This window comes from Macrotis lagotis, chromosome X (assembly GCF_037893015.1).
Source record: "Macrotis lagotis isolate mMagLag1 chromosome X, bilby.v1.9.chrom.fasta, whole genome shotgun sequence".
In the NCBI taxonomy this organism is placed as follows: domain Eukaryota; kingdom Metazoa; phylum Chordata; class Mammalia; order Peramelemorphia; family Peramelidae; genus Macrotis; species Macrotis lagotis.
Window position 1 is genome coordinate 365997755 of NC_133666.1, and position 26782 is coordinate 366024536.

General features: G+C 34.1%; 1 pseudogene; it reads right to left on the minus strand.

Moving 5' to 3' along the window:
- Positions 1–6646: 6646 nt before the first annotated feature.
- LOC141499130 (DNA polymerase subunit gamma-1 pseudogene) lies at positions 6647–25861 on the minus strand (annotated as a pseudogene).
- Between the last annotated feature and the right edge of the window lie 921 nt (positions 25862–26782).

Below are 26782 nucleotides of genomic sequence, written 5' to 3' on the forward strand. Positions count from 1 at the left end.
TAGCAATCCTAATAGCCAAAGTCAAAGCAAAAATTGATCCCAATAAAAAGGATAAGGAAGGAAACTATATCTTTTTAAAGGTACCATAGGTAATGAACTTATAACTTTATTAAACTTTAATGTACCAAGTGGTAAAAGATCCAAATTCCTAGAAGTTAAGCTGAACAAGGAGATGTACAAAGCAAAATTTTGATAATGGGAGACGTCAACCGCCTTATCTCAGAATTAGATATATCTAACCACAAAATAAACAAGAGAGAATTTAAGATGGTAAATAAAATCATTGAAAAACATACATGATAGAAATCATGAATATATGGCTCCTATACCAAAACTGACTAGGTTAAAAAAAACCTTATAATCAAATGCAGAATAGCGGAAATAATAAATGCTTACTTGTCAGAACATGATGTAATAAAAACTACATCAGGTCCATGGTAAGATGAAGCAAAAATTAAATGTTAACTAAAAAGACTTAATTTTAAGGAATGAATGGATTGAACAAAAAAATCATAGAAAAATCAACAATTTCACAAATAAAATGATAATAATGACACATCATACTGAAATTTATGGGATGCTGCCAAAGTAATTTTAAGAGAAATTTTACATCTCTTAATAATATTTATATGAATAGAAAAGAAAAAAAAATAGATTAATGAATTGGCTATGCAACCAGAGAAGCTGGAAAAGGAATAAGTTAAAACTACCCAATTAAATAACAAATTAGAAATTCTGAAAATGAAAGAAGAAAATTATAAAATTGGAAACAAGTGAACCATAGACCCAATAAAAAGATAAAACTTGTTTTTTATGACAAAATAATAAAATAGATAAACCTCCAGCAAATCTAATTTAAAAAAAGAATATCAAATTACTAGTATCAGAAATGAAAAGAGTGAAATCACCACCAGTGAAGAGGAAATTAAAGAGATGATTTGAGTCTGTTTTGCCCAACTGTGTGACAATAGATTTGACAACATAAGTGAAATGGATGAATATTTTCAAAAATATAATCTCTGTAGATTAATAGAAGAAAAAAAAAAGAAAATACTTAGTCCCCTTTAGAACAAAAAATTGAAGAAACATTCAACAAACTCCTCAAGAAAAGGTCTACATATTCAGATGTGTTTACAAATGAATACTACTAAACAGTTAAGGAGCAATTATTTTCAATTCTACATAAAATATTTAAAAAATAGAAGTAGTCCTGCCAAATTTCTTTACTGACAACAATATAACCCAAATACCTAAATCAAAAAGAGTCAAAACTGAGAAGAAAAATAAAGATTAATCTCCCTAAAGAACATTGATGAAAACATCTTAAATAAAATTTTAGCAGAGCAATTACAAGCTATTATTAAGAAAATAGAAAGTGATCAAGTAGAATATTTGCCAGGTAGATATAGTCCAGACTCCCAAAATAATTGAACATATCAAACAGAAAACCAAGATAAAAAAATCATATGATTATCTAAAGCAATGCTGAAAAAGTCTTTGACAAAAAAATACATTCCTATTAAAAACACTACAAAATGTATGAATTAATGAAGTTTTCCTAAAAACAATAAGTAGTATTTATCTAAAGATATCAACAAATATTATAAGCAATGGTGATAAACCAGGAGCATTTCCAGTCAGGGGTTGAAATAAGGATGTCCATTATCATCATTACTTTTCTTTTTTTAAAGATATTTTTATTAAAGATTTTATTTATTATGAGTTTTACAATTTTTCCCCTAATCTTACTTCCCTCCCCCACTCCCCACAGAAGGCAATTTGTCAATCTTTACATTGTTTCCATGGTATATACTGATCCAAATTGAGGGTGATGAGAGATAAATCGCTTCCTTAAGGAAGAAAGATAAAGTATAAGAGATAGCAAGATCACACAATAAGATATTAATGGTTATTGCTCGGGTACCTATCCTGAGCCTTCGCCTGGATACATACCTTTCCCAGGTCTTCAGAAGTCATGGACCCATCGGTCTTCGGATGCAGGACCCTCCTTGGGGACAGAGGGCAATAACTGGATAGAGCACCCAGTAGCAGTCTAAAAAGCAGGTCTTTATAGCTTACATAGCAGCAAAAAATGGCTCTCTTCTTCCTCAGCCCCATCCCTTTTATAGTCTTGAGCTCCTCCCCCGAGGTCCTCCCTGTTCCTCCCTCATAGACAGAGCCGCTCCTGTTACTGGGGCGTTCCCAGCACCCATGTGGGCGAGTTCACACCCCCAGGCTTCTCCTAGCTCATAGGTGGCCAGCTAGGTCCTTGACAGGTTTTTTTGTCCCTTAAATTTAAGATAATAGTGCTTGGTCTTTGTTCAAGCTCCACAGTTGTTTCTCTGGATAGAGATGGTATTCTCCATTGCAGAGAACATCAAATTGTGACTGATTCACTGATGGAATGAGTGAGCCCATCAAGATTGATCATTGCTCCCATGTTGCTCTTAGCATGTACAGTGTTTTTCCTGGTTCTACTCATCTCATTCAGCATAGGTTCATGCAAATTCCTGAAATCCTGTCCCTCCTGGTTTCTAATAGAATAATATTTTTCCATGACATACATATACCACAGTTTGCTAAGCCATTACCCAGTTGAAGCACATTTACTTGATTTCCAATTCTTTGCCACCAAAACAGGGCTGCTATGAATATTTTTGTACAAGTGATGTTTTTACCCATTTTCATCATCTTTTCAGGATATAGGCCAAGTAGTGGCATTGCTGGATTAAAGGGTAGGCACATTTTTTTGCTCTTTGGGCTTAGTTCCAAATTTCTGTCCAGAAAAGTAGGATGAGTTCACAGCTCCACCAACAATGAAATAGTGTCCCAGATTTCCCACAACCCTTCCAACAATACTCATTATCATTTCTGATCATATTGGCCAGTCTGAAAGGTATGAGGTAGTACCTCAGAGATGCTTTAATTTGCATCTCTAATAAGTAATGATTTAGAGCATCTCTAATAAGTAATCATTTAGAGCAATTTTTCATATGACTATAGATTTCTTTGATCTCCTCATGCAAGAAAAGGATTTTCATATTCTTTGACCATTTGTCAATTGGGGAATGTTTTTTTAAAATATGACTTAGTTCTCTGTATATTATAGAAATGAGTCTTTTGTCAGAAACATTAGTTGTAAATATTGTTTCCTAGTTTATTACATTTCTTTCTATCTTGGTTTCATTGGTTTTGTCTATGTAAAAGCTTTTTAATTTAATGTAATCAAAATCACCTATTTTGTTTTTAGTGATGCTCTCCATCTCTTCCTTAGTCACAAACTTCTTCTCTTTCTGTAGATCTGATATCTAAACTAGTCCTTTATCTTCTAATTTGCTTATAGTCTTGTTTTTCTTGTCTAAATCCTGTATCCATTTGGATTTTATCTTGGTATAGGGTGTGAGGTGTTGGTCTAAGTTTCTTCCATACTAACTTCCAATTTTCCCAGGAGTTTTTATCAAAAAGAGAAAGATTTTATCCCAATAGCTGGACTCTTTGGGTTTATCAAAGAGCAAATTATTATAATCGTTTCCTGCTATTGCACCTAGTCTATTCCACTGGTCCACCACTCTATTTCTTAGCCAATATCAGACAGTTTTGATGACTTATGCTTTACAATATAATTTTAGATCAGGTAGGGCTAAGCCCCCTTCTTTTGCACTATTTTCATTAAATCCCTGAAAATTCTTGACTTTTTATTTCTCCATATATATATATATATATATATATATATATATATATGTATATATATACACATATATACTTACAACTTTCTCTAAATCATTAAAGTAATTTTTTGGAATTTTGATTGGTATGGCACTAAACAGGTAGTTTAGTTTTGGTAGAATTGTCATTTTTATTATATTAGCTCTACCCATCCATGAGCAGTTGATGTTTTCCCAATTATTTAAATCTGATTTAATTTGTGTAATTAGTGTTTTATAATTGTTTTCAAAAAGTTTCTGAGTCTGCCTTGGCAAATAGACTCCAAGGTATTTTATATTGTCTGAGGTTACTTTGAATGGAATTCTCTTTCCAGTTCTTTCTACTGTATCTTGCTAGTCATATATAGAAAAGTTGAGGATTTATGAGAGTTTATTTTATATCCTAAAACTTTACTAAAATTGCTAATTGTTTCCAGGAATATTTTGGATGATTTCTTGGGATTCTCTAGGTACACCATCATGTTATCTGCAAAGAGTGAGAGTTTTGTTTCTTTCTTCCTAATTCTAATTCCTTATTTTTTCTTATGTAATTGAAGAAGTTAACATTTCTAATACAATATTGAATAATAGTGGTGATAATGGGCATCCTTGTTTCACCCTTGATCTTATTGGGAATGCCTCTAGCCTCTTCCCATTGAATATAATGCTTGTTGATGGTTTCAGATAGATAACTGCTAATTATTCTAAGAAACAGTCCATCTATTCCTACATTCTCTAGTGTTTTGAGTAGGAATGAGTGCTGTATTTTGTTAAAAGCTTTTTCAGTATCTATTGATATGATCATATAATTTCTGATAGGTTTTTTGTTGATATAATTGATTATACTAACAGTTTTCCTAATGTTGAACCAACTCTGCATTCCTGGGATGAATCCTACTTGGTCAAAATGTATTATCCTAGTGATGACTTGTAATAGTTTTGCTAAGAGTTTATTTAAGCTTTTTGCATCTATATTCATCATGGAGATTCTTCTTGGTTTAGGCATCAGCACCATATTCGTTTCATAGAAAGAGTAAGGCAGAGTTCCATCTTGCCCTATTTTTTCAAAGAGTTTAAATAGAATTGGAACCAATTGTTCCTTAAATGTTTGGTAGAATTCATTTGTGAATCCATCGGGTCCTGGAGATTATTTCTTAGGGAGTTAAATGATGGCTTGTTGAATTTCTTTTTCTGAGATAGGGTTATTGAGGTATTTAATATCCTCTTCATTTAACTTAGACAACTTATAATTTTGTAAATATGAATATAATTTCACTTAGATTGCCAAATTTATTGGCGTAGAGTTGGGCAAAATAATTCTGAATTAATACTTTAATTTTTTCCTCTTTGGTGATGAGTTCACCTTTTTCATTTATGATACTAGCAATTTGGTTTTCTTCTTTCTTTTTTTAATAAAATTGACCACTGGCTTGTCAATTTTATTGATTTTTTTCATAAAACCAACTTTTGGTTTTATTTATTGATTCAATAGATTTTTGCTTTTGATTTCATTAATTTCTCCTGTAATTTTTAAAAAATCTAATTTGGTATTATTGGGGGATTTTTATTTTGATCTTTCTCTAATTTTTAGTTTCAAATTTAGTTCATTGATTTCCTCTTTGAATGAATCCTATAGATTTTGGTATATTGTTTCATTATTGTCATTATCTAGGACAAAATAATGAACTCTTTCTACAATTTGCTGTTTGATCCACTCATTCTTTAAAATGAGTTTATTCAGTTTCCAATTAGTCATGGGTCTATATCTCTCTGGTCCATTAATACATATGACTTTCATTGAATTATGATCTGAGAAAGATGTATTCACTATTTCTGTCTTTCTGCAGTTGATCATTAGGTATTCATGCCCTAGTATATATGGTCAATATTTGTATAAGAGCCATATACTGCACAGAAAAAGGCATATTTCTTTCTATCCTCATTCAATTTCCTCCATAAGTCTATCACATCTAGTTTTTCTAAAAATCTATTTACCTCCTTAACTTCTTTCTTGTTTATTTTATGATTCAATTTATCTAGATCTGAAAGCAGGATGTTGAGGTCTCCCACTAGTGGTGTTTTGCTGTCTATGTCTTCCTGGCAATTCTTTCAGCTTCTCCTCTAAGAATTTGGATAATATTCCATTGGGTGCATATATATATTCAGAATTGAAATCACTTTATTATCTATGATACCTTTGAGGAGGATATAGTTTCCTTCATTATCTCTTTTAAAGCTATCTATTTTTGCAGCTGCATTGTCTGAGATAAGAACTGCTAATCCTGCTTTTTTCACTGAAGCTGAAGCAAAATATACTTTGCTCCAAACTTTTACCTTTACTCTATATGTATCTCTCTGCTTCAAATGAGGTTCTTGTAAGCAGCATAGTTTTTAATCTACTCTGCTATTCACTTACATTTTAATGGAGAGTTCATCCCATTCACATTCAAAGTTATAATTACTAACACTTTATTGCCCTCCATGCTATCTTACGTCTGTTTATATTTTCCCCTTCCCCTCCTTTAACCATATTCCCCAGTATTTTTTCTGAATACCATCCTCTTCATTGTGTTTGCTCTCCTATATCCACCCCCCCTTTCTTTCCCCTTTCCCTTTATCCCTTTTCCCTTTCCTTCCTTCTGTTCCCCTTTTTTTCTCCCCTTCCCTTTCTCCATCCCCCCCCATTCCCTTTTCCCCTTTTAATACTTGAAAGGTTAGATGTTTTTATAAATTAACTGTATATGGGTGTAAGTTAACTTTAAGCCAAGTCTGATGAGAAGATTCAGGTGTCTCTCATCTCTTTCTTTCTTGCCATCTATTACCATAGGTCTTTTGTACCTCTTAATGTAATGAGATATACCCGATTCAATCCCCTCCCTCCTCCCATCTCCTCCCTCTCCCCCTTTTTAAGGAAGAGGTGTTTTTAAATCATTCTCTCTGAGTCATAGAAAATTCTGAGTACTAATACAGAAACGGCCACTGATATCAAACTCTTCAAACAGCCATTTCATGGCCACAAGCATCAGATGCAGATAATCCACAGCAGAGCTCTGTACCATCCAGTTCACTCGGCTGGTCACAAACTCCCCTCTGACAACAGCAGGCTCCAGGGCACGGGAAATTTGGCAGCCCATTACAGGGGTTCTAGGGGTATCTGACATGGCAGCACTCTCAAATTTGTTGAACATCTCTGACTCTGTCCCTCCTGCCCAGACTTGGTCAGCTACTAAATCCCACGTTCTCCTACAAGACATCTTGGAAGCTTCTTTCTGGATCTTCCGTAGGTCCTGAAGAGAGACCCATACATCTTCTGTGCTGTCCAGCTTAATCCCCAGCTCCTTCACCAACCGTTCACCATCCTTTGAAAGATGATCCTGGTGGAGACCTTTGGTAATGGCATACATCTACTGAGCCTTTTCTTTGGCTTGCTGCTGTGTTAGGTGGTGGTTGAATTGCATCAGTAGATGCTCAGCAAAGGGCTGACCAGCCCCATAAATGCGACCATAATTAAAGATCTTGGCATGCTCTCGACTGATGCCTGTGCAGATCAGTCCCACTGCTCTTCTTTCCCTGAAGGGTCATCCAACCAAAGGCAGTACAGCCATGAATTCCAGCAAAGTGGGCATCTCCAAACACAGCAGCAATCCACAACTCCTGGGAGTCCATGTCAGCCCCAACTAGAACATAGCCAGGTGGAGCCGGCACCATGGCTTTCAGCTCACTACCTAAACCAGTCCACCCTGGCATTGCTAGCCGTGAGCCAGGTGGGCTCCACTGCTCTTCGAGTGATGGTGCCAGCTGTCACCACTTGTGGCAGAATGGCCCCATAGAATCCTTCTTCATCATAATCTGAGTGTCTAATCACTGTTCATGGCAGGTCTCCTTTCTGCAGCCATACCACCATCTGGGAACTGATGCTTTTGTGAACATTCATCCAGAAGGAGACCATCTTGTTGATTTCGAGAGCTCTGGGGCCACTGGCACCCCCTGGACCAGCTTTCAGTGTACCATCCTCCATCTTTGGCAGGAAAGCCTTGGCAAATGGGCTGCCCACATTATAATTATTGCCATCCTTGTGTGGCAGTTTTAAAAACCAGCAGCCAGGAATCCCATGCTGGGATATAGCCAGTTTCAACTTATTAGATAGCAATTTTTTTCTTTACCTACTTTTTTTTTACCTTTTCATGTGTCTCTTGAACCTCCTGTTTTTATGTCCAAATTTTCTATTTAGTTCTTGTTTTTTCATAAGCAATCTTTGGAATTCTTCCATTTTGTTAAATGTCCATCTTTTTCCCCTGAAAAAGAAGGCTCACCTTTGTGGGATAGTAGATTCTTGACTGCATTCCTAGCTCCCTTGCTCTTCAGAATATCTCATTCCAGGCCCTTCGATCCCTTACTGTTTATGCAGCCAGGTCGTGAATAATCCTTACTGTGGCTCCTTGGTATTTAAATTGTTTCTTTCTGGCTGCTCCTAGGATTTTTTCTTCTATCTGATAGTTCCAGAATTTGGCCACAACATTCCTTGATGTTTTCATTATAGGATTTCTTTCTGCAGGGGATCAATATATTCTTTCAATAACTATTTTTGTCCTCTGATTCCATGATATCAGGACAATTTTCCATCACTAGATCCTGTAATATGAAGTCCAGGCTTTTTTCTTCTTCAATGTTTTCAGGAAGTCCAAGGTTGCCCTTCTTAATCTATTCCTGACTTCAGTGGTTTTGCTGATTAGGTAATTTACATTTTCTTCTATTTTTTCTTTTTTGGGGGGTTTAGTTTAACAGGATCTTGCTGTCTCATGAAGTCACTGGTTTCCACAGGCTTCAGTCTTTTTTTTTAGAGAGGAGTTTTCTTCATTAACTTTTTGCAACTCCTTTTCCAATTGGTCAATTCTATTTTTGAAAGAGATTTCCTTTTAACCAATTGAGGTTTTGAGAAATATTTTCTTTTTTCATTTGTCCAGTTGAAGATCTGAGAGAGTTATTCTCATTTTGTATTTGTTCAATTGAGGATCTAAGAGAATTATTCTCATTTTGTATTTGTCCAATTGTACTTTCCAATAATTTGTCTTGTTGCAAAGTGTGAATTGACTCTCCCAGATTCTCCAATTGATTTTTAAACTCCTTTATTTATTCAGGGAAGGCTTTCTAATCTGGAGATGAGATCATGTTCTGCTTAGAGGTTCTAGGTCTCTCTGAGTTAGGATCCGTTCCTTCCATGAATTTTTCTGTGGATCCACCTTTCCACTGACCTTTCTTCATTTTTCTAAGACCTTGAGTTGGGGGGGGGGGCTGGTTTACAGAGGTTTGCTGTTGGGATCCCAAGAGACTTTACTCACTGAGTGCCATATCTCCAGCTGTCCAGTAGGAGTTGCTAGAGGATTTGCTCACTGAGTGTAATTTTTTCAGCTGGCCAGTAGAAGGTGCTGGTTGCTTTCTTTGGAGTTTCTGTGACCTTGATTGAAGCCTTCCCCTTAGCCTAGAGGGAGTGAATGAAGCTGTTAAATACTTTTGTCTTCAATCAATGATGGGCTCTATTCTGGGGTGAGGTCATCTGTCTCCCTATTGGCAGCTGGGTTGGTTGTTATGCTCACACACTTGTGCCTGGGGCAGAAGTATATTGTAACTGTGTTTGTTCTGAGGAGAGGTCTCAGCAGCAGTGGGGGTGAGGACTAGGAGTTCCTCAGACCAGAGGATGGTGTCCGCAGCTGTCCTGAACTGGAACTCTCCCCCCAGCCCAGTCAGCAAGCTCCAGAAGGTCAGTGCCAACACCAATGCCTCTGCTCCCCAGTTGACCCAAGTGCTCACTGTCAACAAGGCTCTAGCCCCACTGATCAAGCAGGTCTGGCTCTCAGGCCCTCAGGCTCCCAGGGCTCCAACCCCACTGCTAATCAGGCTAATCTGTGGCTGATCCGCCCTCTGTGCCCGGACTCACCCAGGACCATGGAAAGCAAATCCTGAGGTAGCTGTTCTTTCTCCTGACTTTTCTTTCTGAGTTTTGTTCATTGGATTTCTATTATGAGAGGTTTGTTTCATATCATAGATGAGGAAAGATCAGGAGACTTCAGAACTCTGCTTGACTTCTCTATGCCATCTTGGCCAGAAGTCCATCATTACTTTTCATTAACATATAAGAAATGCTAGCTTTAAGAAAAAAAGAAAAAAAGAAACTGAAGGAATTAAAAATGGCAATGAGGAAGCAAAGTCTTTACTCTTTGTAGATGATGTAATAGTATGCTTAAGGGAATCCTAAGAAAATCCTAGGAAAAAGTCATGTTTGGATTCTATTTATGTTATCTAGCTTGTTAACTATCCCTACTAGATTTGTGTCTAAGAATTAACATTTTCAACAAAGTTGCAGGAAATAAAATAAAATTCTTAGAAATCATCAACATGTATATAAACAGACAATAACATCCAAAGTCAAGAGATAGAAAGTGGAATTCCATTTAACATCATCCTAAATGATGAGTGAAACAAACAACAAATAATAGAAATATTCAATAATCATATCCAAGAAAATGATACTAATGAAACATCATGCCAAAATTTATGGGATGCAGCTGAGAGAGTTTTGAGGGGAAACTTTATATCTCTATATGCCTATATAAATAAAATTTAAAAAAAGAGTAGATCAATGAATTGGGTATGCAACTAAAAAAGAACAAAGTAAAGATTTCCAATTAAATACCAAATTAGAAATTCTGAAAATCAAAGGATGAATGAAAAGAATTGAAAGAAAGAAAATCATTGATCGCATAAATAAAACTAAGAGTTGGTTTTATGAAAAAGTCAATAAAATAGACAAACCTTTGGTTAATCTGATTTAAAAAAAGAAGATAAAATTACCATTATCAAAAATGAAAAGGATGAACTAACCACCCATGAGGAGGTAATTAATGAAGATAAATTGGAGCTACTTGGCCAAATTGTATGCCAATAAATTGGATAACTTGAGTGAAATTGATGAATATTTACAAATACACAAACTGCCCAGTTTAACAGAAGAGGAAATAAATTCCTTAAATAACTCCATTTCAGAAAAAGAAATCTCAGAAACCATCAGTAAACTACCTAAGAAAAAAGTCTCCAGGTCCACATGGATTTACAAGTGAATTCTACCAAAACATTTAAAGCACACATAAATTATTTTTAAAAAATAGGAGGAAGTCTGCCAAACTCCTTTTATGTCACCAACATGGTGCTGATACCTAAACCAGGAAGACCCAAAACAAAGATAATTATAGACCAATCTCTATAACGAACAGTGAAGAAAAATCTTAAATAAAATTTTAGCAATGAAACTACAGCAAGTTATTTCTATGGTAATATACCATGTTCACAAAGATTTATACCTAGTAGACAAATATGTTTCAATGTTAGGAAATACTCAATATAATAAAACACATCAATAGCAAAACCAACAGAAACCTTATGATTATCTCAATAGATGCTGAAAAAGCCTTTGATAAAATACAGCATCCAGTATTATTAAAAACATAGAAAGTTTAGGAATAAATGGTTTCCCTAAACATAATAAGTAGTTTCTATTTAAAATTATCAACAATTATTATATGTGATGGGAACAAACTCAGAGGTCTCCAATAAAATCAAGGGTGAAACAAGGATGTCCCTTATCACTCTGTTAAATATAGTATTTGAAATACTAGCAGAAGCAATGAGAAGAAAAGGAAACTGAAGAATCAGAACTAGCAATGAGGAAGCAAAGCTTTCATTCTTTGCAGATGATAGTATGCTTAAAGAGCTGAGAAAACTTATCTAAAAAAACTCCTTGAAACAATTATCAAATTCAGCAAAATAGCGGGATATAAAATAAGCCCGCTGAAATCGTTAGCATTTATAACATATATATAGATATATATATCTATATATATGTATATATATATAGATATATATATATAAAGTCCAGGATCAAGAGATATAAAGGAAAATTCCTTTTTAAGTAGCTGTAGACAATATTAAATACTTGGGAATTTGCCTCCCTAGACAAATGACCTAGAAAAAAAGAGGAACAGATTACCACAATGCTAAAATTGTATTTTTAAAAGTTCACTTTTTCCCAATTTCAGCTTCCTTTTCTTTTCCCCAATGGCTAATCTTCTTTTCTTTTGGAGTCAGGGGGATTTGTAAGGCAATGGGGTTAAGTGACTTGTCCAAGATCACACAGTGTCTGAGATTGAATTTGAACTTAGTCTTCCTGCCTCCAGGACTGGTGTACTATCCATTACACAACCTAGTTGCCCCACTAAACTTATTTCTTATGTATGAAAACCCTAATTGTTCTTATTTGATACTCTCTCCTGGGAAAGCCAGTGTCTCCCATTTCTGTGTGATCTGCTAAAGATACTACAGAGGAAATGCATGTGCTTTCAGATAACTACAACTTTCCTTTAGCTTTCAAGAACCATTCAATTTCCCATGCAATTCAATGTGTGGAAAAATTAAGAACAATAAGGCCTAGATCAGCCTTCTGGGAGACCTATTACTCAAGTTTTTGTGTTGTTATTGTTGTTGTTGCTATTTTATTGTGTTTCATTTCAATGTCCTGCCTTTCCCATGCTGTATCAACCTATAAGTTAAAGATGTAAATAATTATAGTAAGAAATTCTTTAAAAGATCCTTTTCAAATGAGAGAAAATATATCTGCTAATTGAAAAATACTATAATAGAATTAGTTTCTTATTGAAAACTTCACTACATTTTTTGTTCAGATGACATTCACATTTGTCTTTGTATATCCTTTAAGGCACTTGACTTTCTAAAATTGAATCAGATATTCTTTTCTGCAGTCTGGTGTGATGATTTCTGAAAACTCTTCAATCTATCTATCATCATCCTTAATTTCTTGACATATCTGTTTTGTAACAGGTTCCCCTCAATTTTTCTTCCAATCATCAGGGATTTATCTTTCATATACATATATGGTTCTGTCAATCAATTAACGTTTAGCATTTTATTGAAGTGTTCATAGTCTTTGTTTATTCCTTTATCTGTTCTGAACCAAAGATATCATCACTATAATGTTGCTAATCAATTCACTGGAACAGAATGGGTCTATTTGAGTTAATAGTCACTAAAGCCTGACAGAAAATCTAATTCTATTTTAGGTCTCATTAATAGAATAGCTGGCAGAACAAGTAATATGATAGTAGTGTTATTTTTTTTCTGACCTAGTCAGACCATGCCAGAAGTATTATGTTTAGTTCTTCACATTGAATTTTAGTACACACAACACAGAATTCAAACAAATTCAGAGAAAATCAACCAGAATATTGAAGGGACTAGAAACCATACATTGTGAGGATTATTTGAATGAACCTGTCAAAGAGAGGACATATAAGCCTCTATATAATAGTTTAAAATCATATTAAAACTTGTTTCATAAGAAAGATTTTATATTTTCTTAATTTATCACCATTGGTTAGAGAAATTGGTAGATGTTCTAAAATCCAGAGAGTAAGATATTTACTTTAAATGTAATAGATTATAGGATTGGGAACAGAAAGTAACCTGAGATATCAGGGCAATGCAAATGTGTAATATCATTCCTCAAAACAAAATGGATGCACTGGATGTACATAAGTTAAATCAATTCAATAAACAAGATTTCTTGCAGAAGGTAAGATTTTATTTCAGACTGGAGGATAGATTCCTCTTCCTTTAGGGGAGGCAGTAAACATGATTCCCCACCTAATTTCTCTTTTTTTTTTGCTCATCCTCTCAAGGCTGTTTATGTCATTGATCTTGCTCCTTTACCTTTGCTTACTGTCCATTCTCTCATTGTTTTTAATATTAATATACAATGGACTCATTGCTCATATTGAGATTATCCAAATCTTTCTCCCCCCCAGATAAATAGTACTGTAACCAAACCTCTCCCATAATATATTTGTAAAATTGGGTTTTAAACTCATATATAAAGCTTTATTTTCATGTTTTAAATTTTATCTTATTAAGTTGTGTTTGGATACTATACATTTTATCCAGCTTGTTAACTATCCCTACTAGATTTGTGTCTAAGAAGATCATCTATACTTATATTCAAATAAGTGGGGAAAACCTTATATAGAAGATTACCCTTTGAAAGATAATTAGAGGGGATATTCAAAGGAATATGAGCCCACACATGAAATTTAGATCCACATCAGAAATATTGTTATTTGGATCAAAAATACACTAGTAAATGAATATTCGTCAATCACCAAGATATAAGATAGTTCAATTTACCATGACAAAGATATCATGATGTCTGGGAGAGGAAGTCCTTCTGATTTTATGAGCAGAACAGAAATCAATTGTTATTAACAGTTTTCAAGTCATTAAAAGCTAAACAAATAAGACACAGTGACTTGGTTTGGAGCTAATACTGATCATACATTTAAAGTAGTGATTTGGGTTTAAAAGTACAGTTAAATAGTACATTTAAAAGAGAATGGACTTTAAAAAATGTCTATTTTTAGAGCTTTATTTTAAGAAATTAAAAATGAAAACTTTGTAGCACAAAAAATAAATTGCGCAACTTTTGAGGAAAAATAATAAAAAATAAATGGAGAACAAGAAAAATATCAGCATTTTCCAGTTTCTGCTAATATTGGCAGATTGGGTTCTCAGAGGGCAGTTATTACTATTATTAAATAATATGGTAAAGTCGGTTAATACAAAAGATTTTCCTAATGTTTCACTTTTTCCCATAAATGCTCATAGCATCTGCTGTAGGAGTAAGTTTAGTCTTAGATTAGAATAGTAATGAGGCACATAGGCAAGACACTTAAATGAAAAGGTATCACTCACAGCATCTGCTTTGGAAATCCTTTTGTCTGTGAAGATGATGAAGGGAGTTTGAGGTTAAGCACCCTAGGGGAGAGAGCTAGCAAAGATGACTGGGGTTCACTTATCGATGAAGAAATCACTCTGCTCTCTAATCCAGGAGTATAGCAAAGATCATAAATTTTAGTTCATAGATTATTGCAAAAAAGTTACAAATTAATTCACAAATTTCCTTAAGTAGATTACAAGGTAAAGAAAGTGAATTATTGGCAGAAATAGTAAAGCTAAGAATAGAAGGGGCAACACCAATAAAAGTCATGAGTAGCAGGGCGTGGGGGTGGAGGCCATAAAGAAAAGGAGTAAAGATGCAAGATAGCAGATAGACTAATATCATCATGGCTAAACTGAGCCATCCTCATCCCTTTTTATTTTTATGTTTTTGCAAGGCAAATGGGGTTAAGTGACTTGCCCAAGGCCACACAGCTAGGTAATTATTAATATCTGAGGCCAGATTTGAACTCAGGTACTCCTGACTCCAGGGCCAGTGCTCTATCCACTATGCAACCTAGCCATCCCTCCCTCATTCCTTAAGGAGGAATTAAAGGTAGGAGCCAGGATTGGACCAGACTTAGAATGTACATTCAATTACAGGGGCAAGAACTCTTCCAATGTTGAATTAGAAATTTAAAACTAAGATCTATAAATGTTTCTGTTAATCAACAAGTTGAGTATGTTAGATTTTTTATAGTTTTCTTTTGTGAGCCCTTTTCTAATTTCCCATATTCTCCTAAATTGCAGTGTTTATAACTAGTCAACTGCTTATATACATTTTTATGCTCTGGTAAGTGTCTGATCAATGCTTATTATAATGAATGGATGACATGATAGTTTTTACATGCTATCATTCTAATGTCTTCACTAAAGTCCGATTCCAATGGATCATCTTGGTGTGTGGGTAACCTTAACTCCTATTTTACTGTTAGCATAGAGCATAAATTTTACAAAGATTTCATAAGTGGCAAAGACTTCAAGTCGAGTCAGAGAAATTATTTCCAAGGAAGTGACTTCAAGCATTAACTGTGAGACCCTGAGCAAGGCATTCAACTTCTGCTTGCCTCAGCTTGCTCATCTATGAAATAGACAATGCATACATACTTCTTGGAATTTTTATGAGGCTCAAATGAGATAATATTTAGTAAGTACTGAGCACTGTACCTGGCACACAAGTGATACTTAATAAACATTCATTTTCCTTTTCTCCCTTTCTTCTTTCTTTTCTCCTTTCTTTCCTTTCTAAGAAGGAACTGAAGCAAGAAATATCCATAATCAAGTAAAAGAAAAAGTATGGGCCATTTCTATCCCATACTTGAAAACTGAATATCCTAAGTCTTAGGATATTCATCCATAAACTAAAGGGGAAGAATTAAATAACCTCTCAGGTATATTCTAGTTCTATATTTCTGATTCTATCTGTTTTCTCCTTCCTCAGAAGTCTCATATTCAGTTTTCAAATGTCTTTCTTCTATATTTATAATTCCTATCAAGCTATTGGTACATATGTTAATTATTCAATTATGTAATTACCCTATCATACATTATTTGCTTATCATAATATTAATTACACTCTTTTAAAGCAAGATCCATTTCTAGTTTACTTTATTTCTCCTCCAGAACAGATCATAGAACTTTACAAATTTTAGATATTTATTTTTTTATTATTCTAAACACAAGAGTGTAATGTTGAATCAAGTTCATATTATTAGTCATTAGAATTAGAATTAATTCTTCTGTCAACTGTGTCTCATCAATTAATCATCATGGATAAAATTCCCTTCCTTTCATATCCCTAAAGAATCTAATCTATAGAACTGCATTTTTTTTTAAATTTTATGATTCTTTTGAGTAGGGAGTTAGAATCAGAAGTTACTTTGATCTATTGGAAAAAGCAAAAAAGTATGTCCAATTATTCAATGAGTATTTTACTTTCCTCAAGTAAGATATCCTCTTCATTTTAGACTAACCCTTCAATGTAACCTAATAACAGAGATAAGAATCAAAACTCAAAAACAGCATATAAAATTACTGAGGGCTATGTACAAATTGTTTATATTTATTTATTTGAAATTATATGTAGTTACTTAGATGTGGCTAAGCCTGAAATGGAACATAAACTGATAATAATATATTTACAATTGAGAATTCAACAGATACCAGTTCAGCATTTACTAGAGGTCATGGTCAGGTTTTGGTCTAACATTTTATTTCTTTAAGTTTTCAAGAAGCTTTATGCCCTTGACAGTGCATTAGACTAGAAATTAAAAAAAAAAACCTATGGGCAATTGTCTACTTTTATCAACTTTTAATGCCAAACATTAGTGTTTCAGACAATTGAATATGACATGTTCACAACAGAGTTATGCTGGATCAGAATTTCTGGCCATAGCAATTATATAAATAGCCAATTACTTATTTTTACATGAAGATATAATTCTTATTAAATGGTTGGATTATATCTATTAAGTAGGGATGAATGTTAAATAATTCTTTATCCAATCATATTGACAATAGGAGTGTGAGTCTATGTTCAGAAAACAACACTGAGAGTAAGGAGGGAATCCAGAAAATTCAGCTAAAGACTTTTCACAGATCTTTTAATCCTGTATGCAAAAATCTCTAAATTTGAAAAATGGAAAAGCAAGGATAAAATAAAAAAATGTAGGATCTTAATAGTAAGTCATCAAATTCATGATTTTTTTGTTTATTTTTGAATATCTCTTGACTTGTTTGATTCTTAGAAAAAGAAGGAAGAAAAGAAGGAATGGAGGGGAGTAGAAGGATTAGCTACAAAATATAAAGAGAAAATTAATTTGAACTCCCATTAAAGAGGAATTATGTTTTAAATATCAAATTATTTCATATTCTTTATTAGATCATGTCAAATAAAGGATAGAAATAAATAAAATCAATATTCATAAACATTTTGTGCATTGGGATAGAGGAAAAGAATTTTTTTTTTAAAAAAAGGATTCAAATGATTTTCAATATACACCAAACTTTATTACCGTACTTTACTGTTGATCCTCTGCCCTATTAAAGTTCTCAACTAGATTTTGGCAAGGGCATTTTCCCATTCACAGGTAAGTTTTTCTGCGATTTGTTCCCTGGAACTTCCTGCAAATATTGAAAAGCTAAATCCTATGGGCAAGAATTTAACTAGATTAGCAATCAGATTTCATTATAATGGCATATAATGTCTTATTTTGTTTTGCTCATTTGTCTTTTGCATTCCTGACTCACAATCTTACATAATGGTTCTCATTCCTTTTTGCCAGATTTTATTCTAATGTTTTCTCTTTACCACTGTTAACAATGAAAATTCATATTTTTTTACACAGTTTTTGACTTCTGACTTGTGAATAAGCCATGTTTGCACTGGTATCTGGTCATTTGTTATGTTCTTGTTCTTTAGCAGATTTTGAGTTTTGAATGGATTTTTGTCCTGAGTCACCAACCTCCAGTTGCCTGTTCTTACATTGACTAAATTTTGGAAAAATGAACTATGCATGTCGTTGTGAAGATTAATAAATCAATTAATCTCCAATATATCATTTGAAAATATATTATTACTATCATTCAAAATTATAATTATAAAATCTAAATGCATTGTTTTACACTTTGAGGCATATCAATTATAATTTGAAAAAATTCTCACAATAGTTTGCATCTTGACTCATGAAAATAAAAATGATATTGTATTTAATTATGACCCTTATAGAAGTAAGAATTTAGAAAGTCCCCTAATTTTTTTTGAAGATTTCTTGCTCTAATGAAAGAATTGGTCCTCAGAAGTGCTTGAAATCAAAACTATTGCAAGGGAAAATAATGAAATTAATGGTGATGTTAATATTGACAATGACAACAAAATATAATGATTTAAGGTCTGCAAATTCTTATTAGATATTGGGTCATTTCATACTTATTATAATCATGGGATTTAGGTGCTATTTAATATGCTCAAATAACAGATGAAGAAATAGACATTAAGTAATTTCCCCAGGATAAATTTGAATTGATCTCTTCTTGACTCTAAATAAACGAATTATCTGCTCTGTGAAGAACTTCAATTAAATGTGAGTAGTTTTCATGTTGAAATTAGACTTTCACTATGTCTCTCTTTTGTTCTCCATAATTTTAAACAGTTTTCACAAACTGGAAACTTTCTATCTGCTGGCAATTCAAGGCTATCATACTTCTAAGGGAATAGATTGCAAACACTGATCACTGATACCAAAGGAAGTTGATTTGTACTTTTAAGAAATTTCTGTTATCTTTCTTCTCCTTTCCATCGGGAATAGAAATAAAATGATACAATATATGATACGATACTTTGCAAAATCAAATAAAAAATCTTATGAAAATATGACATACATAATTATATGTGTACATATATGCTTATGTGTATTTATGTATATGTGCCTAACTACTTTGACTATGAGGAAAAGGATGAAGTGGGAAGTAGAAGCAATAGGAAAAGAACAAAATCTCTTGAAAAGATTTTAAGAATATTGCAATGACTTCACCTAAAATGAGAATCTAGAAGCAGAAACTCCACAAATTTTTCCCAACAGAGCTTTGCTTTGCTGCAACCTTAATCAACTCTAGGTCCATGAAATTTCTATTAAGTACTGTCCAAAATGCATCAACAAATAGACATAGCACAGATTGTATACCATGTGACCCTGGAGGGATTCAGACTGAGTTAAAGTATAGTGATAACAACCAATATATATTGGTGGTCCAATATATCAGAAATGAGTTGTCTTTCCAATCATTTATCCTAGACATGTGTTTTTTTTTTCTTTCCTGTCTTTTAAGTACCTCTAACATTTCCTTAACTCCATGAAGATACAGAGAGGGTGGAAAACAAAGGATCAAAACCACTAGAGAAGAAGCAATTATACAACTCAAAACTTTGCTTGAAATTTCCTGTCTAATTTATACATATATATATATATATATATATATATATATATATATATATATGTATGTATATATATGGAAAAGCAATTTGATCAGAGAAGTGTGCCATCTTGAAAGAGAATTAAAATAAAAGGCTAGATCATATCACATTTCTACTTTCACAGAATTTTCATCATTCTACTTAATTTTCCATCAGTTCATATATTTTTACTGTATTCAGTATAATGATGTTTCATTAAAATGATCTGCTAATTGATGGGCACCTATGTTTTTTTTCAATTTGCTATAGCAAAAATATTTCTCCTCTAAGTATATTTATTTCTATGTAGTTTTCTTTTTAACTTTAACATTTGTGAAGAATATTTCTAGCAGTGGGAGCTTTTGGTCAAAGGATATAGATAATTAACCTCTTTCTTTGAATGATTCTAAATTACTTCACAATAATTCCAAATTGCTAGTTACTCAAAACCACATCTTCTCTATTGGGATATTATTATACCTGTATCCTGCAACCCTTCTGACTATGACTAATATTATCATATTTGCTAATTTTCAGCTTATTTAGATTTTTATTTGTTTAAAGTCTTGGTTTGGAATAGCCTTTCATATGGTGATTAATGACTTGCAATTCTTATTTGAGAACCATTTATTCAAATCATTGACTGTAAATATTAAGCAAAGATTAAAATATGAATGTCTACTCTGGTGGAGGATATACAGATTAATGCTTAAATGCAAAATAGATTCTTGATAAGGAGAAAGATTTTTCAGATTCTTATCTTTGTGAAAGAAATAGAATCCTTTATACCTTATAACACGTTCAAAGTAAAAGACTTCAGATGATCAAAATGAGGAAAAGCAAGTAGAAGAGGTATACCTACTGCCCAAATTATGATAAGAAATGGAATGCACAATCCTCAGAATTATTCATCTATAAATATACTTTGAAGGAAATACAGATAGAAAATTTTAAATGTCAAGGAAGGATGTTTACTAATATATATTAATCTATATCATGAGACTAATTGTCTAAACTATCTGGTCCTAGTTAATGTGTAGAAAGGTAGATCAATGGGTCAAAATAGACATTTAATTTACAGAAGCAAATAAATAAACTAACATTTTACTGGACAAGTGTAAAGATTTAAGCATTTTTATTTTTTTGGAGGGGTGGGTAAGAATTCATTATTTGGTTAAAAAAAAAAAGATGATGTGAAAGCTATAAAGTAGCCTGAAGAAATTAGTCCTAGCGTATAATCTTATACCATTTTTGTTGATTGTTTGTTTTGGACTTTTTGCAATGCAATATGTTAAGTGACTTGTCCTAGGTTACACAGGTAGGATAATAGTGTCTGAGGCCACATTTGAACTCAGGTCTTCCTGACTCTAAGACCAATACTATATCCATTGTGCCACCTAGCTGCCCTGAATCTTATGCCATTTATCAATACAAGATTAAAATGGGGGCGGCTAGGTGGTGCAGTGGATAGAGCACCAGCCTTAGAGTCAGGAGTACGTGAGTTCAAATCTGGCCTCAGACACTTAATAATTACCTAACTATGGACAAGCCACTTAACACCATTTGCCTTACAAAAACCTTTAAACAAAAGAAGAAAAAAATGGACACATGACCAAGATATATAGAAAAATATCAAGAATATTGATTTATCATATTGCCTATCAGACTTAAGAATATGTGAGTAATTTCTTAAATAAACAAACACCTTGTAGAGTAAAAACTTTTTCTACAAATAAAACACATGTAGCTAAGATCAGAAGGCAAGAAGAAAATTGGGAGGGAATATTATAGACAAATTCTCATTTAAGAGTCTTATATTGGGGTGGCTAGGTGGCACAGTGGATAAAACATCAACCTTGGAGTCAGGATTTCCTGGATTCAAATCCAGTCTCAGACAGTGTGGTTTTGGGCAAGCCATTTAACCCCACTTGCCTTGCAAAAACCTTACAAAAAAGAGTCTTATATCTCAAATATATAATGAAATTTTTCAAATCTCTATCAATATAAATAAATTCTCAATTGATAAATATTCAAAGGATATGAACAAGCAGCTTTTAGATACAGAAATTCAAACAATTTAATCATATGAAAGAAAATGTTCTAAATCATTATTGATTATTGAAAATCAAATTAATAGAACCTTGAGATATCATTTTACAATTATCAGATGGCTAGAATGACTGGAGGGGAAAGAAATAAACATTTGAGGAAAATGTAGAAAAGATGGTACACTAATTCATTGTTAGTTGAATTGTGAATTAATTTAACCATTTTGTAGAGCAATCTGGAATTATACCCAAAGAGTTATTAAACTACCTATATACTTTGAATCAGCAATACCACTACTGGGTCTATTTCCAAAGATGATTAAGGAAAAATATATTCTAAAATATCTACAGTGATGGAAAAGAAGAAGAAATTGCACTGATTCATAGCAATCAGATAATGTTTGAATAAATTTTGGCATATGAATGTGATGGAAAGATATGTGAAAAAATTAGCTCAATAATCTTAGAAAAACATCATAGACTTGCATGAAATAATGAAGAGAAGAATGAGCAAATTTAAGAGAATGTCATAAACAGTAAAAATGATGTTGTTTTAAGAATGAGTAAATAAGTTATTTTGTCTATTATAAATACCCAAATTTACTATAAAAGATATATGCTACCTTAATAAAAAGATAAAACTGATAAATAGATGTATATAATTATTGTACATATATGCTTACACAAAAGTATACATACAAATATAATGCATGTGTATACATAAGTATACATACATATGCAAACACACACATACCTATTTGTGTCTAATGGTACCTATCTCTTGAAGCAGAAGAAAAAAAGTAATTTACATGACAAATTTGGTGTATATTTGAAGTTGGGCCTATTAGATTTGCAATTATATGCACAATTATCTTTTAATTTTACTGTTACGGAAAAATTTGTGTTATTTTATAAACTAAAAGGAAATTAAAAAAATTAAAAATCTATATTATCTCACCCCCTTCCCCATTCCCCTCTGAATAAACAACTGTCTTTACCTCTCTGCTCTTTTGTAGGGTCTTCTCACACTTACAAATCTTTTGCTCAGACAAATGCATTTAATTGGATTCTATTTCAATTTAGGTTCCTTTATGAACTTGGCAATCTTTTTGTTAACCATCTGTATCAGTTCTTTCATCCCCATCTCATTTTTACAAGATAATCACTACTTTTTACTTTCTCCTACCTAATTTGTATTTTTTATAATCACTTCATCATTCACAACTCAGTCTTATCCTCTGTTTTAAACTACCATAGTAGTAGATGACAATTTGAAATAACACTAATAGCATTAATATATATATATATATATGAATTAAACTTTCACTTTAAAGAATCCATTATAACTGCTGACCCTCCTTTTTTCCCCTCCTGAAGGATAATAATTTTAATTATCTTTTACCTTTAATCTGTATCAGATGTGTTTCTTATAAACAATATATTGTAGAATTTTAAGGTTTTTAATCACTCTGATATTCACTTTTGTTTTATGGGAGAATTCATCCCATTTAAAGTTACATGATTACTGTCTATTTCTCTCCATTCTTTTATCCCCCATTCACACATTTCTCTCTCCTTTCTCCTTGTCCCTCCTTTTGCCCTGCCTTCTATCAGACACTCTCTCTTTTCTTTCCCCTTTCCACTCTTATTTATGCCCTTCCTTCTGCCCTCTTTTTTTATGTATTCTTTTCTTTTTCATCTTATTTTCCCTTCTAATTCCCTATAGGGAAAGATAAATTTCTGAACTCAACCCTGCAAGATTGAGCTAAATATAATGAAAGTAAAGTTCAAAGAATGTTTAACTTCATCTCTACCTGGGGCATCTAGTGGAGCAATAGATGTGAAGTGGACACCATCCCTAGAGTCAGTAATACCTGTGTTCAACTCTGGTCTCAGCCACTGGACACCCAAAACTTTATAGTTATGTGATCTTGTTCAAGTCATCTCATCCTGATTGCCTCACATCCAGGGCTATCTCCAGTCTTCCTGATTCACTGGACCCAGTGGTTTCAGAGGAGAGAAAGTGAGAATGGTGACTAAGAACACCTTATTCAAATCCAGTTCATTTGCTTATTATGGTATCATCTTCCTGCTGTCATGGTCCCCATGGAGAATGAAGGGCAAATATTTCCTACTTCACCCCCCCTTCTTTCTTCTTCTGCCACAATAATCTTTTTTTTAAACCTCAATGTTTTTTACATCATCACATTAAAATCAACCTGTATCCACAATATATGCCTATGCATATGTACTAAGAGAAATATAAATTACAAGTGTTATCTTCCTTTATAGGGATGAATGCAATCTATTCTTCTTGACTAGAATCTGTTTTCTTTTTCCCCTTTCCACTTATCTTTTCATACATCACTTGAATCTAATATTTGAATATTAAATTTTCTGTTCAACTCTGGTCTTTTTATCAGAAAATTTTCCACATTGTCTATTTCACTGAAAATCTCTCATTTTCCCAATAGAATATGCTACATTTTCAGGGTAGTAATCCAAGGTCATTTGCCCTCAGAAACATCATATTCCACATTCTCCAATACTTTGATGCTGAAGCTGCCAAATCTTGTGAAATCCTAACTGTGGCTCCTTGGTGTTGGAATTGTTTCTTTCTGACTGCCTTCAGCATTTTCTCCTTGACCTGATAATTCTGTAATTTGGCTACATTATTACTTGGAGTTTTCATTTGGGGATATCTTTTAGAAACTAAGTTGATTCTTTTAATATCAATTTTCATCCCTGATTTTAGGATATTAGGCCAGTTTTCCTTGATGATTACTAGAGAGAGATGCTGTCCAGGTTCTTTATTTTATTTTTTTTTTCATCATGACTTTCAAGTACTCCAATTTTTTTTATAGTCCCTTCACAACCAGCATTTTTACTCAACTATCTTGAATCACAGGAGGGAGAAAAGAGCAGAGGACTCAAAGAGGGGTTCCAGGTCCAAGTCTCCCATTCCCCCCATCCTAAGAGTCTCACCCCAAGACTACAGACAGCATTTCAATCTCCTCCCAGGAGTGGCTCTAACAGAATCCCCTGACCATATCTCCTGATCTGGAGCTGGGGCTCTGGGCTCCTCCCGCCAGATCATCTGGTCAGACCTGAGAGCCAGGGCAGAAGGAATCAGGCTAAACTGTTGACCTTAGTTCAGTCTCAGGCAAAATGGTGGGTGAGGGCCAGGCCCATCTTCCAGAGGGAAGTGAGTAGAATGTGGAGGTTGCCCCAAGCCCCTATTCCCTCCCATTGTGGACCCAATGACACACATGAGATGTCTTAGACATTTAACAGTTACTCTGATCCTTATCTATAACAGGTGGGCTGCTGGGGGTCTGACCTAGATGCCTACCTCAGAGATCAGAATAATGGCAGAGGAGAGGGCAGGGAGTATCAGTGGCCTGGAGGGTAAAGGGGTTTCTCTGGCCTATATTCTCACTACAGAAGCACACCACCCCCAAAGGCAAAGGAGAAGGACTATGGGAAGTCAGTGGATCTTGATATATTCACACGGTTGTTGTTGTTGTCCTAGTCAAACATGGCCCAAGAACATGTCACCTACAATCCAGAGGTGCCCCATTGGTGGGGGGATATCCATGCCCATGAAGCTTCTCAGGCAGATCTGTTTTGTTTCCAGTTTGGTTCACCCTGACAATGTAGAGCTTACCTGTGATGTCAAAATCTGGGAGGCTGGTGACCTAATCTCAGGACATCATGAACTCTTCCCTGAGTCAACTATAGAGCCTCAATAGCTTTCTGCAATTTATTGCCCTTATCCATGGGGCCAATGATGAAAGTGTGCCCCAGTCCACAGAGGCCTCACAACCTCAGTTACACAGGGTCAGACTACTTTTCACCTTAAGTTAGTCCATGTGCATCTGTTAGTTTGACAGTCAGAGAAATTCCCTGTATAGTACTTGCTGTTGGTTCCCTTGCACATCTGCTCTCCTCTAGGTTGGAAGGTGGGATCCCTGTAAAGGTAAAAGGAAAACTTTTTCTTGGCCACCCATCTGATTCATGACATTGTCAAAGACTGACACTATATAGTCCACTGAAATTCAGGGGAAGGCCTTGCCCAGGTTGCATTCAAACTTGGTGGGGATGAAGGTAAGAATCAGCTGCTTGGTGGCTTTCCCAAGGCTCTGCTTCTGAATCTTTAGGCAACAGTTTCTGAGGAATAGGGAAGCAGGACTGTGTCCATACTCAGGAACTCTGAGAGGCTACCAGAGCCATAGTGAATGGCAAAACCACTCCCATTCTTCATTTAAGTGCTGGACAGCTTTCCATTGTACTTGCGATGAAGCCAGCAGGCGATGTCCCATGTACTGCAGTGGATGGAGGGGACCCACAGTTTTGAGGACTCTGAATCAAAGACCAAATTCTAATTCCTGGGTGTGGGGGGGAGGGGTCCCAATGTCATTGGGTAGTTATGTCCATGGGTCCAAAGCACTGAATATTTATGTAATCCTCTAGTATCTCTGGAGTGGGACCACCTTTGATGGCAGGGCCCCCTAGTGCATACTTCTAGAGGGACTCTCCCAGTTCCAGGAGGATGCTGGCCCCACCAAACAGTGGGGTGCAGCATGATAGCAGGGTAGGGGCTTGGGGTTGTGGGGGGGCTCCTCCTGTGCCAGGGCAGCTGGTGATGACAGAGCAGTCCAGAGCTTGGGTGGGTCAGTTTTTATGCAGGAAGGGTTTCCAATCCAATAATTCTTAAATTATTTTCTCCTGGATCTATTTTCCAGGTCAGTTATTTCTTTTTCAATGAGGGATTTTGCATTTTTATACATTTTTTTCAGTTTTAAAATTTTATTTGATTCTTGATGTCTCATAGAGTCATTAACTTCTACTTTCCCATTTCTAATTTTTAAGGAATTAATTTCTTCTGTTTGCTTTTGAACCTTCTTTTCCATTTGGCCAATTCTATTTTTAGGGAATTACTTTTTCAGTGGATTCTTTAATTACAATTTGATCAATTGTATTTTTAATGTAATTTTTGCCCTTTTTCAAGTTGTTGATTCTGTTATAACACTCAATTTCTTTTCCCATTTTTTCTACCTTTCTTATTTGATTTTAATATCTTTTTTGAGCTTTTCCAAGAAGGCTTTTTTTGTTTGTTTTTTTGCTTGTTTTTGTCATGAGGTCAATTCATATTCCTCTTTTGACAATGTTGTCCTCTTCAGAGTTTGCACTTGAATCTTGCCTGTCACCATAGTAGTTCTATATGGTCAAGGCTTATTTTT